The following is an 11,330-nucleotide window of genomic DNA, read 5'->3' on the forward strand; positions in this document are numbered from 1 at the left end:
CTGAAAGTCGTTATGTCTTCCACATGTAACACACACTTCAAGGCTTTGCAGGAATAAGGAAACAAAATTTGACCTCTTAGATGAATTGGCTCCTACCTGTGCAGAGACAATAGCAGATTGTAGATCGATATGGTGCTAATGTGGTGTCGTTGTAAGACTACGTGTTACCTCCAGAACTTGCCTGTAATCGGAATATTGCTGATTTCATACCTTGATTTCAAGTCACTAAAAAGCTGCACAGCCCTTCTAGGGGATAAGAAGATTGGAAAGACTGGAATGGGCAACACAGGGAAAAATAACGTGATGCCTGAGTTTCAGGAAACAGACACTCTCCTGGGAAAATGTCTTTTCCATCACTTATAGTCACAGCTGCCCACTGATGACCCCAGAGCCAGGGTGAGACATTAGATTAAGACCATCAGGTGTGCTGGATGGCACAGCCTGTCCGATTTAATGAGTTGTTCAATAGGTATTGTAACTGATATGAATTAATCTCTTCACTGCATGACTGGATCTCATTGTTAGAAGTCACATTGCTTGCTCTGGCAGATGGTGCAGCCTGGCAGATGTGCCCAGCAAGCAAAGCTAAGCCACTGGAAAGTGCTTTTCTTAGGGAGAGTTGTGGTTCTACCTGCTAGTAAATACTAATCCATTCTTTCTCTTATTTGTGCGAGTGGTATGGGGATGCTGCCCAGTCTTCAGAGACTGACAAAATCAGAGTTTGTTACAGTGTTGGTCTCCTCTGGGTGAAAAAACAGAGCAGAACAACTCACCTCACATCGAGTTTGCCCATCTCCTCACTCCTGTGTCCTCACAAATTTTATTTAGAGATACCCAGATCACATGCCAGCTGTCCCTTGTGAATGCTTAGTGGCAAATGCAACTCACCCCTCATGTGCACAGGAGGATTTGGGAGAGGAGGGATCTGCAGTCAGTGCTGGGAAGGAGAGGTGTGGGATGAGACCAAGAAGCCCCGGACATGCCCTTTTAGTCAACCTACAGTCTTCCTATAACATCAGCAGACCCTGATGAAAGGGTAAAAAAAGCAAAGGGGTTGATTTTTTTGCACTGTCAGTTCAGACTCTGTTCAGGAAGCTGAACACATTTTATAAAATAGGCCTGTGTAGGTACTTAAGCATGTTGGAATATATTGGGCTTGGTTAGTGCTAAAAATACCTTATTGATTCTTTGTTACCTTTGTTCTGATTATAAAGTAATTGATGAGTTTGTCTTTGAACCGCGAGGCTCACCTGATAATTTTGCAGCATTTAGACAGCTTTGTGGCTGGTTGCCTTTTTTTCAAGGCCAGTAGGAGGATATGAAATCCATTGACTGATGCATAACCCTTAGGGTGAGGCACCAGAATCAAGTCAAGAAGGCAAACTGGAGAGCCAAGTTGCTGATTATACTTCATGTGTCAAATATTCTTCTCAAAAACAAAAGGCATTAGACATGAACAGGACAAATGTCTGTACTCTCACACCATGCAAGGGTTAAATTCTTCCTCTTCACATGTTCTTTTTAATAAGGACATTGTTCAGAGTTGATTAAATTAGTTTCACACATTTTGGAAGCCATTGAAAGATGAAGAGCAGCAAAGAGGTGAGATGTTCAGGAGAAACTCACTATGTATTTCTGACTTTGAGGTTGCCCCATCCCAATGGCATCTCTCTGCCTTATGTTCCTTCTGAAACATTCATTAATTCAAATCACTTTTTTAGTAAAAGCTTTTGTCTCAGAAGACACAAAACCTCTGCACTGAGCCTGTGCAAGAAGTCCATTGTCTTTGCCTGCTACAATATAATCCTCTTGCCTTGCAGCTTCTGTACTTGCACTCATCACCTCTGTTAAGAGTGAGACTAAATATGATGCCTGCTACACTGTAGAGTAAGAAGAGCTTGTGGCCTCTGTCCTTGTTACTTGCATTTCAAAATTTTACTTTGCTGTTTTCAAAGGAACATTGTGTGAACTTAGCAAAAAACTGATTTCAATTTGAAGTTTTTAAATTTAAATTTGTGGCAAGATGTTGGAGAACGGCTTGCAGAGAGCAAGGCCATGGGTCTGTGCAGGAGCTGATTGCAGCCATTGGAGGTAAGCAAAGGAAAAAACCCAGGGTACAGTTATGCTAACAAAGGACTGTTATGTTAACAAAGAGAGAAACTGAGGTACATTATGGCCTTGTGTATGATAAAGGAATGGCCCTGGGAGAAAAAGGTTCAGAAGAGGGAAGATGTTGTGACATGCCTGAGATGCCACAAGGGGCTGGGATATTATAATGTAGCCTCTTACATGTATCCAATCGATTTGTGAGTAGTGTGCATGATTATTGTAGAGTGCTATATAAGGTGTGATTTCTTTCAATAAAGTTGAAGCTTGCTCTATCATTCACATTGAATCAGCTGCTTGCTTCCTCCGCCCACCGCAGCAAGATGTGCTTAAACTTGTTATAAATGCAGCAAAGTAAGGAATAGGTTTTTTCTAATTCTTTTCAAAGGCGTGACTGTGTGTGATGAGCTGGTCATGTCAGGAAAGGGAGTCAATCTTCAGCTGGTGGATGTGGCCTCATTTTCTCAGCAGTAAGAGGTTTCAGAAGTCTCTTGTCCCCTGGCAGGGATGTGGAGAGGTGCCTGATCTAATGCTGACAGTTGTCTACATCCCTACTCATACTATCAGTCTTACTCTTTTTTCATCTGGGCCTTTTACACAACACTATTGGGGAAAGAAGCCTTCCTTTCAGTGAAAAATGTGTTTGTGAATATGTAAATTATCAGCAGGCTGCAGGCATAGCTTGGTCTCCTCTAAAACTAATTGTAACTAATTTTTATTTAGCACTTGACATTGTCCATTTAATGCAGCACTGAAGTTTTATACAGGTTCCTAAAGCATCGCTTACCGTTTCATTATGTGACTTCAACCGCAAATGATGACATAGGGGAGCTATGTTTAACTCAAAAGAAGCAATAAAAGAACATATGTTTATTAAGCAGTAATAGAGGAATCCTGTTGGATAACGGCTTGCAGAGAGCAAGGCCATAGCTCCCTGCAGGAGCTGGTCAGCCATAGCTCCCTGCAGAAGTCGGTCCCAGCCACCTGAGGTAAACAAAGGAAAGAACCCAGCGTACAGTTATGTAAATAAGGATGAAGACCCAGGGCTCAGTTGTGCTGACGAGGATTGTTGTGAGAACACAGAGATAAGTTGGGGCGCATTATGACCTTGGGGGTCAGAGAAAAACAGCCCTGGGAGAGAAGCAGGTTCACAGCAAGAAAGATGTTTATGCATACCAGAGATGCCACAAGGGGCTGGGGTATTATAATGTGACTTTTTAAATGTATCCAATGGCTGAGATATTATAATGTAGTTTCTTAAATGTATCCAATAGAGTTACAAGTAGTGTATTGTAGAGTGCTTATATAAGGTGTGATTTCTTTCAATAAATTTGAAGCTTGCTCTATCATTCACGTTGAATCGGCTGCTTGCTTCCTCCGCCCGCAGCAGATTCCTACTAAGCTCTTTCTAAAATTGCTTCTTGAACTAGAAGTGTGCATTCTTTCAATAAGCCTTGGGTACTCTTTTCCCAGAAGGAGCCAGTTAGTATTTATTAATATCAACATTAATGTGGCCGAGAGAGATATACTGGCCAGTGACAGGTTGCAGTATGAGCAACGTAGTTTTGAAATGTAGTTATGTATCTTTCTTCCTGTTGGATAAAGATTTCCTAATCTGAATTTATCTGAAGAAAAATTGACAGAGCAATCAGACTAACTTTGGGTGAATCTTGCACAGAAAACACAACCAGGAGTTTATATGAAAGTCTACTGAGATCTGTGTTAAGAAATTGTGGTTTTTCTGAGCTTTTACAATTTTGAGAAAATTGAAAATTATATTTATTATTTATTCAAATGAAGAGTTAGTGATCTGAGATACAACTGTTTATAAAGCATATTAAGTTACATATTTGTACACAGACTTTGTGCTAATATGCCCTGTAGTATCTGACAAAGTAATGAAATAGTTGTCTCTGAGTTCTCAACTCTGTGCTAACGTGTGTTGTAAAACCCTTCTTTTTATCTAGAAACAAAATTTCCTGTGCAATACTTTTTTTTTTTTTTTTTTTTTTTTTTTTTTTTTTTTTTTTTTTTTTCCAGAAGGAAGAATTCTCTCTCAAAAAATCTCTGCAACGAAAGATACAAATCAGTCACCTGTGAGACATGGCTGTTGTCCCCACTCAGTCACTGTGCTGTGCTGCAGCCTCCAGGGGATGAAGAACACCCCTCTCTGCTGGGCTGCTTCATCCCCAGGAAGGCAGTTTGCCATTGCCTGCTGGGGGGAGTTGTCTCCCCTCCTATCCTACCCCTCAGACTAGTTCTGTCCCTCTGTCTGGCTTGCTCTCCAGTGTACTCCAGGCTCAAAATGAAAGGCAAGAAAAAGTTAGAGGAGAAGACTCACTGGGGGCAGAGAGAGCACCTGGAGAGACCAGGGGCTAACAAATGTCAGTGGCTGCAATAACCACCCAGGATTCACAGACTGCTCAACAGGAGTGCAGAACAAGTATGTGCAAAAGATGAAATTTGCCTCTTTCTCTGTGAAGTGCAGGTGAGCTGTCAAAAAAAAAAAAAAAAAAAAAAAAAAAAAAAAAAAAAAATCTACAAAAGTTCTTGAGAAAATGGAAAAATGTCTTGGTGGTTTTGAGAAAACGGTTATACTGGTCTTGGGCCAGCGGGACGACTCTCCTGCTACAGACTGCTGGTTTAGGAGCAAAACTGACATAAGATGTGATCAGCTTATCCTGCTCCACCTCTGCTGGGCCCAGTCCTGCGAGAGCTGGACAGTGTGATCTTGAGCGTTTGTACTGGACACACGTAGTGCAAAAAGCTCTTCTGCAGGTAGAGGCAGATGACTGTAGATTTCAAGGGAACAAATGCATTTCTTTGTTCTTCCAGTTTGTTGCAGTGGGAGCCATCAAATAACTATTGCCTCAAGTTTTTAAACTCATCACCTGTCAACCTGGAGCAGTCTGCTGGGACACTACAGGGGTGTTTTTTTGTTAATCTCTACACTCCTCCACTGTCATCGATTTGTAGCCCACCATTCCCATAATGGCTCTGGCTATTTTAGTAGAGTTTCAGAAGGCTTTCGTAAAAAGTATATACTAACTGGGTTTTTAAAGGCTCTTTAAAACCCTGTCTAGCCTGGAAAGAGGCTCTGGCGTGGGGCCCTCAGGAGGACTGCAGTGCAGCCAACTTTCTTACCAGCTTTTCTCTCCTCAGTTCCTAATCAAGGAAATAGTTGTGACTTTATTTCCCTTCACTTGTATTTGCAGCAGTTCTACATAAGACTGTAAACTCCATAGGATGCATGCTGTCTTTTACACCCCACACAAGCTTGGCTATCTGAGTGTTGGGATGACACATGCCCCCAACTCAGCAGTGCTGACAGACCTCCTGGAAGTCATTGCCTGCTCCATGCTTTACATGGAGGCTTAATGAACTGCAGTTGTGGAGGAGTTTATTATGAAGCTGACACTTTCACCACTAGACCAAATCTCTCTGTTCTCTACCGAGGCAAAACCCTCCTGGTTGCAGTTGATAAAATCTGTAGGCTGTGGCTGGATGCTGCATGCCTGAAGCAAAGCTAATAGTTTAATTGACCACCTTTTAGATTGGCATATAACTCCTAATAGGTGCCGTCAGTCTGCACAGAGATGGAAACAAGGACTGAACTGTTAACTGCTTAGTTTAATTCTGTTGAGAACCCAAAGGGCTCCTCTCTGTGCAGAGGAGAGCTCAGCATTACCAGGGCAGAGGTGGTTGATTTGAAGTCATGCACTTGCTTCTTTAATCAGTGATGGGATGATAACGGACAAGTGCATTCGGTTGTGAATTTCATACAGTATGTGTCCACAGTCCTTTGGAATACAAATGCTGTAAACCTCCAGCTTGCAGGGGTTTGCGGCAGTCAGAGCCCAGCTGCTCTCTGCTGGCTGCCAGGGGCTGGGCCGCTGCGGGGGGCAGGGGACAGTGCCAGCCCCTCCTGCAGAGACATGGTGCTCGGGGAGAGCTCAGCCCTGGGCCTGGGCCTGCACACAGGGCTAGGGGTTGGGGCTTAAGATACACCGTGAGAAGGTACCACAGAGAGATGCACAAATACTGATTAATAAATAGCAGCCCTGCAAGGATTTTAGTCTGGAGCTTGTTTGTAGCTAGATGGGATTGACCGTCTGCGTGTCCAGATTCTGGCAGTTCAGCGTGTGCTTTTGTGTGTGAACAGTCCCATTGAAATCCCTGGGAAAAACTATCAAAGTTGTACAAGCTTCATGTCTGCCACTGATCTGAAGCCTGCTGCAGATTACACAGAGTATGATTTTTTAAAACTGCATGTTTTTACTGGCTTTGATAGGGTTATTGGCCCCAAGTCGTGGTGAGTTGTTTGTACGGACCTGGGACTTAATCTCCTAGGGGAAGTCTCCTTTTCAATTCCTTTCCCTTTTCCTGCACTACAAATTTCTCCTCCTTGCATTAAGCATTCCTACCTGCTGTGAAATGTCTTGTCCACCACAGCTACATCTGAAAAATGACAGTACAGAAGACAGTGTGTGTTCTCCTGTGCTTGAGAGCCTCTACAGAAAGGTGGAGAGACAGCAGGATGACTGCAGCTGATGAAAAAAGATAAGGTATGGTTATCAAGATGCATAGCTAGAAAACTATTTCAGTAGTTTGGTTTTAAATCTTTTTTCCTTTTGGGCTTTATTGCTGCCACTGAGCTTTCAGTTCATGATGAAAAAAAATATAGATACAGTCTTAATTACAGTTCATCACTTCATTATTTTAGTCATTTTGGTTACCTTTCTACTTGAATCAGCACAGCACAAGGATAGAGTCAAAATATCATTTGGAATAGCAGACTGGGAAAATCACCAAATAACTAGTATGTTGGGAAGAAATATATTGTTCTGTTGACTGTAATCAATAACCCTCAAAGTGTAAAGGAAGTAAATGCTGTCCCTGTCTGCTGGCAATGTTGTGCTCTCAGCTGCTGTTATAGTTTCAAAATAATCCTCATTTGAGTGGCAGAAAATTCCTTCTGCTTTTCCTCGGAGTGACTTGGACAGTCCTCCTGTTTCTCTGTATGATGTGCACCAAGGAGGAAGGAACTAAAGGAACATACTGCAGATGTTTTTCCATTTTAGCAAGTCCAAAATTGACTTTCAGAGCAGCCCTGTGTAGTCACAAAGCTGTACCCAGTTAAAAGATTATTGTGACATTATTATTAGAAATTGCTGCAGCAACAACTTGCCAAATGAAAGCAAACCAGGCTCACTGAACCACAATAAAATTCATTAAAGGCTGCTTGGGGCAACATATGGTCTTTGAAGGTCTTTTATAATTTTAACCATTCGTCTCTTCCAGTATCTGTGGCAGAGCCCTCCACCTGTCTTTTTATCTCGTTTACATGTAAACAGCCATTTAAAAAACTGCAACTTCCTTGTAGTGACGAGCTCCTTTGGTGGTGTGTCACTGTGAAATCGGATGATCTACTGACAGGCAGAAACGTGACTTGGGGGGGAAAACCACCTGTTTACTATTAAAGGAAAGGGTATGGTCTTTCTGCTTTGGGAACTGAGTCATTTTGGCTCTTGCTCTCCCCCATGAACTTGGAGTACCTCCTCTGAGGCTGAAGTTTCAGAGGTGCTAAAACCATATTCTCTTCAGCTGATGAAAAGGGAGGTCCAGAACTGATTCCTGTCAATAGAGGAGCCACAGTTAGAACCCACTGTGTGAAATATGAGCAGTAGCTTGCCTGTGCCAACACTGCCGGCTGGCATCTGCAAAGGTTTGGGATGCTGCTGCTTCGCTGTAGTTGCTCGCATTCATGTGTTACACAGCTTTATTGAGCCCCTGATGGTGACTCACGGTCCTGTGGTGTTGACTTCTGCTCAGGTATGTGGGTTCCTTCCCGCAGAAACGTTTGATGTGGTCGCAGCAGGTCTGAGTGATGGCAGATGGCTGCACCAAACAGGAGACCTGAAGTGGCAACACAGCAAGAAACTCCTGGACAGGATTTGCAGAGAGGGACCTGAAACTCGTCTACCCAAATTGTTACTCAGACAAACCCATCCTAAGACTGTTGAGTGTTTCCAGTCACAAAGCACTGGTAGCGTCCTCAGACATGGTACTCTGACACGTCACCTTCCTTTGGGCTCAGTGTTGTCTTCTGCTTTCCTGCACCTCTCTCTTACCCTTATCTGTCTGTGTCTTGTACCATGCATAAATCTTTTTTCCTCTTTCACCACAAAATTTGTAGCTTTTGCTTCCTGGTCTATGGTGACCTGGGAGCTGCTTGTAGTCCTAACGACTGTCTTTAGGTTTATATGCATTTTATGTCTGGCCACCACTGGCAGCTGCAGCTGGTGCTCAGGAGAACGTGAGACCAAGGCCCCTCCGTGCTCTCCCTCTCACAGAGCTGCCTGTGGGGAAAACCCCTGCCATGGCCAAGCGACCCTAGGGCACCCAGTAGCCCAGGAAGCAGAGCCAGGCCTCTCCAGGGGGAGGCTTTTTCCGGGCTTCGGGAGGTCAGTGGGTGGGATGAGGTGCTGCTGGCCTGTGTAGGCTGTGGGAGGGGAGCCACAGGACTTTTGCTCTTCCCAGCTGTGTAGAAAACCAGGGCTCGAAAACAGCCATTTAACTTCCAGAACTGTTTCTTTTCAGCTCATAAATTAAAATCCCCCTGTGAAGAGCCTGGGGCACCTTCCATCTTCCCACCCTAGTGATTCAGGGTGTTCCAGAGATGGACTCTCCAGGTGGATCCCACCTCACCTAAGAGCCAACACATGCATACAGCAGTGAGGAAGGTGACCAAGTTAGGATGGTTCTAGATCAGATCCTGTCTATTGTGCCAGCGATGGGAGTGGGTTAGGGTCTGGGGTCAGCACAGGGCACTGGTGACAGTGAGGGTCTCAGTTCCAGCGGCTGGGACAGGACCGGTAGGTGTGTCCCGGGTGCAGCTACTGGAGGAACTAGGATGAGTAAAGCAAGCAAATTGCAGCAGCAGCAGCACGCAAAGCAGGACTGCAGGTCACAGCCTGTGTGCCTGGTGCTGCCTGCGGGGAGCCAGAGTGATTGCATCTCCCACAGACACCATTAGTGGTGCTGGGGGTGGGGGTGTTATGTTTTAACAAACTTCAAGTGGGGGGGCCGGTTGGTGAGCAGGAGGCCCTGGGTCCAGGCAGGGTATCGGGCACAGGCTCATGCTGGATCTGGGGAGATGTGTGGCTGTGGAGTGCTCGTTGGGTAAAGGTGTCAGTGCGTGTGTGTGTGAAGGAACTGGCGCAGCTGGTGTGTAGGAGCCAGTCAGAGGGCTGAGGATGCACGTCAGGGTTATCAGATGGACAGAAGAGCTGTGCTGGTGCTCGGGGCATTGTACTTTCACTTCAGTCCTTACCAGCTGTAGAGGAGAAAAGGGACAGTTGTGGCCCCCCGTGAGAAGCTTCTTGAGGCTCCCTTGGCTCCAAGTTGGACCCACCTCTGGCCCAAGGCCCAGCCAATTAGTGATGGTGGCTGCACCTCTTCTGATAAGGTACTTGAGAAACCTGGAAGAGAGGGGTTGGTGAGGAGGAGCTGTGAGACACTTCTGCAAACACTGAGGTCAGGGGAAGAAAGGAGGAGGAGGAATGGGGTGAGGCACACTGGAGCAGAGACCCCCGTCAGCCCAGGGAGGGCACCAGGGGAGCAGATGCTACCTGCAGCCTGGTGAGGGCCCCAGGCTGGAGCGGGAGCTTTGTCCAAAGAATGCAGGGGCTGTGACACACTGGAGGGACGCAGGCTGGGTCAGCTCGGGAGGGGCTGCAGCCCCTGGGCAGGGCTCGTCCTGGAGAAGGTTCCTGGAGGACTGTCTGCCAGGGGACGGAGCCCACACTGGGGCAGGGGAGGAAGGCGAGGGGCCCTCCCCTGAGGAGGGAGCAGCAGGGACAGCAGGTGATAAACTGACCTCAGTCCTTGTCCCCTGCACCACTGCGGGGGGGAAGAGGGAGAGAGATCGGGATTAAAGCTGAGCCCGGGAAAAATGGAGGGCTGGGGGGAAGGTGTTTTTAAGATGTGGTTGTATTTCTTACTGTCCTACTCCAACTGGAACATTAACTGGTGGTGTGTGTCTCACTTAAAATTGATGAGTCTTTTGTCTGTGACCATCATTGGAGAGTCATCCCTACCTGTCCTTACATCCATTCTCAAGCCTTTTGTTTTGTTTTCTCCTGCCTCCCTCCTGGGGGGTGGTGGTGGTGGTGGTGTGAGATAGGGAATTAAAATAATTTCAGATTCATGGCGCAGGACTGAGGAGCTTGCGCCAAGATGAGGGGGCTATGCACGAAGACATACCAGGTTTTGATATTGTTGCTAAGATATTATCATCTGGCTCAAACAGAAGCTTCCTATTGTCCTTAAAGTAGTACAAATTAGCAATAGATCACCTAAAATCCTAGTACAAACTGGTCTTGCGGTTTAGTTAGGAGCCAGGGAACAACTGAGGCTGCGCAGAAGGACAAGGTAAAAAGTTCATCAGCGAGGAAGAGGAGATACTTCATCTATACGACCCCCACCCAGGAATTTGCGACCACCAAAGGAGCTCAACGCGCAGACGCAAGAGAAGGAGACCTAATTACCATGAGAAGCGAGGGGAGGCGGGGAAAAATTATGTTTATGTATAATCATTCTATGAATATGCATTATTTTGTAATATATAAGCAGGACGGGAGCTGCAAACGATGTGCATGCTTGTGGAGAAGCGATCCCCCATGCGCCCAGCGCTGAATAAACATACCTACTTTACAACTTCACAGTTGTAGAGTTTTCTTTCTCCGCAAGTCAGGGGGGAGAGAGGGAGCGATCGAGACCCCTGGTGCTCTACACTTGTCCCCTGGGCTCAGCCCGGGCAGCACGTTCTGTGCGAACCCTGGCAGCGCTGCAGGCAGCGCTCTCTGGGGCACTGCAGAGCTGGCCCTGGCGCTGCCCGTTGTAGCACATGGGGCCGTGTCTCCCGCAGACACACGCCAGCACAACCAGGGAGGAGAGATTGATCGCTCCCTCCTCCAGGAACTGCTTGCGGAGATTTGCCGCCTCTGTCCTGAGAGCTATCCACGCTTTATTTGCCCAAGTGTCCGAACGGCTCCTTCAGCCTTCCCAGGGACCACCCGCACCCTCGGAAGCGACGTCCCGCTCCCGGCGCTGTCCCCCGGCCTCTGCCATTGCCCGCGGCAGTCCCCGGGCCAGGAGGCCGCTCTGCAGCCGCCGCCGGACAGCCCCCAGCTCTTGAGAGGACGGAGCCTGTCTCTTATACA

Source organism: Athene cunicularia (genome assembly GCF_003259725.1).
Source record: "Athene cunicularia isolate RWA chromosome 23 unlocalized genomic scaffold, athCun1 chr23_part1, whole genome shotgun sequence".
Lineage (NCBI taxonomy): Eukaryota > Metazoa > Chordata > Aves > Strigiformes > Strigidae > Athene > Athene cunicularia.